At 39.9% G+C, this 4,158-nt stretch overlaps 1 long non-coding RNA gene across 1 annotated transcript; it reads right to left on the reverse strand.

The window, feature by feature from the left end:
* Nucleotides 1–645: 645 nt before the first annotated feature.
* On the reverse strand, nucleotides 646–2,895 carry LOC123979829. The gene is made up of 3 exons (XR_006827336.1): nucleotides 1,838–2,895; nucleotides 1,728–1,757; nucleotides 646–1,618 (listed from the first exon to the last, which is right to left on the reverse strand). It is a non-coding gene; the product is annotated as an uncharacterized LOC123979829 (long non-coding RNA).
* Nucleotides 2,896–4,158: the final 1,263 nt, after the last annotated feature.

Consider the following 4,158-nt stretch of genomic DNA (forward strand, 5'->3'; position numbering starts at 1 on the left):
CAAAGCTAACTAGTAGCCTACAAAAGTATTAGAGAATTAATATGATTAATAAAGCTTTGAAACTAAGGGCCTGATTTACTAACATGGGTATATGAATGAATTACCTTTTATTACCTGTTATGGGTGATTTACGAAGAATTATTGCTAGATGACAACAGGTGCAACCGCAATGGAGGTGGGAGTATTTAAGTGAAGCCACCGTGTAAAAACCTTGGTTTATTATTCAGTGTGTCCCCAATATGTGGAAATCGTATGTACCTGCCCAACCTGCCTGATATTGCACTAAGTACTTGGGACAGCACACCTGGAAAAACTGCTTTGGAAAACCCCAGCAGAAACAGATACAGTATGCTAGAATGACCCAGACGCGAGGAAATGCCAGCAGATCGTGCTTCATCCAGCCAGAGGAAACAATCACAGACCGTCGCTCCGTGATCTCCTGTCCTTGGCCCTGTACGCCTCAACGTCCCACTCTCTGATACCTACAATGGGTTGGGTCGCTATTACTGTGAGCAGTTGGTGATCGTTCGCTCTAGCTGGATGAATTTTACGCGTGATCCATGCACTGCAGCTGGGGGCTCTCCACAGCGCCACGCAACTAAATTCTTCCATCTCTCGGAGAAAATAAGTCAGGTCGAAACAAAATTTGCTTTGTTGGCATGAATGTTTATACAACAGTAGCCTATAAATAAAATAAAATAATTGTATTTCAATACATTGGCTATAGAGTAATATTATCTAATACTGTTAATTTCTCTACTTTGTCTTTCATTAAGGTTGTGTCTCCTTCTGGCAACAATAACAACAGCCACCTCTATGTTACACCTGGCGGTTTGCACCTTCCTTTCAAACGTATTAAATACAGAGACTTTTGCACTCACGTGAAATTGTGTTTAGGCTTGGTAGATCACATTTCGTGTAGTAAATAAATGTATTTGCATGTTATGCCCCAAATTGCATATTCTTACGTACTAAATGAACAACAGGTGCTATCTTGCTTTTGAAAGATGTCATTCTCTGTGCACACTAGTAGATCAGCATACGTGCTAATTTGCTGGTGATATCAAGTTTGCACACGTTTTATTCAGGCAAACCTTTACTAAATCAGGCCCTACATGTTTGAAATGCATAGTAATACATACAAATACTTGTTAGGTTTAATATCAAACAATGCTCACAGATTTATCAGAAAAATACTAAAAAAAAACATTTTCCCGAATCATCTTTCTCAGCATTTTTTACAACAATGAAAAAATACCACAGCATTTTCCAAATGAAGGTAGAAAGTGTGTTATTTTATAAATAAAAACCACTGATTATTGAACCTGAGGTTTTGGGGAATTGTTTGGTGTTTTGCATTAAATTGTATGTGTGTTCATTATATTGTGTCAAAACTCTCAGATTCTCTAAAAATACATTCATTTCTTTCATGTTTACATGCTTTCACTTCATAAATAAACATTGAGCATGCTATTTAACTAATACTAATTAGTTAAATAGCTGTATTAGTTTTACATGACAATACTAACGCTACAGAACCTCTGTCTTTAGACATGATGTTTTTGTGGTGGAGTCTTTCTGGCATCTTGAAACTTTAATGTCTTTAATAGTTGCCAAACTAAGGGTAGGAAGGAGAGAGAAACTTGGTCATTTCTCAAAATCATGACATTGTGTAACTACTCACTGCTACAAATCTTGGAACGGTCAAAACAGAAACAGGTGCTTACCTTTAGCTTATTGTGTGCATGCAAGTTTATCTGGAAAATAACAGAGAATACAAATTAATTTATGTAACAGTGATCGTTTCAATCTGAATATGGCTATATGAATGAATTACCTTTGAGCCATTGCCAAGCAGATCTGATTTGTTCTGTAATTAAACAAAAACATGTACTGCTAATTGCTGAAGAATTACAACTTAGTAACAAACAGTTTGTATGGTCAGTGTAACAGTGTAAAATCCACTTCATGAGACATTCTTAGTGTATAATTAGTTGTAATTTCACAACAAAAGTTGTATGTGTGGGTTGCAGCTCAGTGCGAAAAGGGGGGTTGTGGGGAAAGAAAGCGGTGCACAGAAAGCAAGATAAACCGCAACCTGGACTTTCACCTGTTCAAGCCTCATGGCTATTTATTTCTATTAAAAGATTGTTTAATTCAAAATCAGAGGAGTTGTTTTTGACTTTGTGTCATCCAGCAAACCTTAGTCATTTGCAGGAAGGCCATAGATGAAATACATGCAGTTTTGGTGATGCCCACCCTGCATTGTTTCAGAGTGTTCCCAGTCACACTGGTAGAGCTGTGCATGATGCTGATGTAGGTATGCAGCATTAGAAAGTCATCCAGAGGGAGGTGGAGCACACACAGGCTCCACATTGGCGAAGGGATGGAGGGAACCCCTTTGTTAAGACAACTGTGATGGACAATTAATAATAACCTTCATCCCTGAAGTACTTTGGTTTAGTTGCAGTCTGTGTTTATATGTCATCTTAAACGAAACGACACCGATGCCAAGCTGTAAAGCAGTTGTTCCAGTTCTGTTGTTGCCTGTTGTCAACATACAGTAGTTGAAGTAATTATATGTTGCAGTTAAGCATTTTGATTATTACAGAACCCCTTAGAGGACATGGGCAAAAAAATAAATAACAATGAAAATAAAATCCATGTTTCTCGTGCTCACGAGATAATATCTGATGCTCATGAGCAGGGGTGTAACAATTCATCAAATCCACAATTCAGGTCAGACCTCGATTTTTGAGCCACGGCTCGGTTCATTTCCCCCTGGGACATTATTATTATTAGCAGTAGTAGTAGACTAAACAACCACTACACAAACGCATGGCTCAACACAGAAGGGCCAACTCCTCAGGTCAAGACTCTGCAGTCTACTTACATGTGAAGGACAGAGGACACTCGTTTGAGGACCACCAGGTGCACATTTTAGACAGAGAAGATGGATGGTTTGAAAGAGGTGTAAAGGAAGCCATCTACACCAGGGTTGAGAAGCCGTCATTGAACAGGGGACGGGGTCTACGCCACCACTTATCCCCCGCTTACAATACTGTCCTTTCATCACTTCCCAGGAAACTCAACAAACGTAACCTATTGACCTCAGGTGAAGATACCAGCGATGGTCGTTCAGTCTTGGCCACAGGTAGTCTTAACGACTGTAACGACTGTCATATCGATGACCCGGGATAACGACCCCACTGAGGTTAAATAGCTGAGTTTCCCTGCCAGTCAGTCAGAACTGAAGAAGTCCGTTGGATGAGGGACGAAACGTCTTCCAGTAGCTTCAACCAAGTCCAGTTGCCCTTGATTTTAACCTTCGTTGGATAACTATGACCTGGATGACTGAGAATCTTCATAGACATCACTACAGATGTCACTCAGTACCAGGTTGGTTTAGATCCTGTGGTGTCCGAACAATAATGCTGCGATGATGTGTTGAGAGGAAACCCGCTTGACACTGTTCTTGATCATAAAAGTTTATTAAATTAAGGAGTTCAGCATCAATTACAAGCTCTGCAGCAGCTTGGAGAGTGACCCAGCCCGATGGCCACTCTGTCTCTCTGTACATCAAACAAAGCTTATATAGGATATGTGTAGGTATCTGTTAGATACCATAGCAGGGTTTGAGTCTGCAAAATAAAAAGTCAAACCCATAGAAGGGTACAGTGCTATTCTGAGGTAACAAAACAAGGGGTTAGAGGTCAAATTCTATAGAAGGGTTCAGTCCCTACATAACCACCAATCACTGCTTTCCCCGTAGAAGGTCACTGACCCTCTGTCCTGCTGCTACAATGCTATTTTGAACTGTTATAAGTCAAATGCACAAATATTGGATACCACAATCCACATGCAGCGCACCAGTGCACTTGAAAATGGAATCGCAGTTGAGAAAATTAAACGCAGCGACTTTATGAAACGTACTGCTGATGGAGAAACTCATAAAGAGAGAGGGAGACAGAAAGAGGCTACTTTACTTTGTCTTTTGTTTTTGCCCATGTCCCCTCAGGAGCTCCGTAGATTCTGATGCTTCACCAGAACAAATAATATGATAAGCTCAGGCGAGACATGTGTTTGGAGTAAGAACGACAAAGATTTTTTCCTACAGTGTTGATGTTCTCCTCTTACCTTCAAAAATGTAAAAAGTAA

This window comes from Micropterus dolomieu, linkage group LG12, assembly GCF_021292245.1.
Source record: "Micropterus dolomieu isolate WLL.071019.BEF.003 ecotype Adirondacks linkage group LG12, ASM2129224v1, whole genome shotgun sequence".
Classification (NCBI taxonomy): Eukaryota; Metazoa; Chordata; class Actinopteri; order Centrarchiformes; family Centrarchidae; genus Micropterus; species Micropterus dolomieu.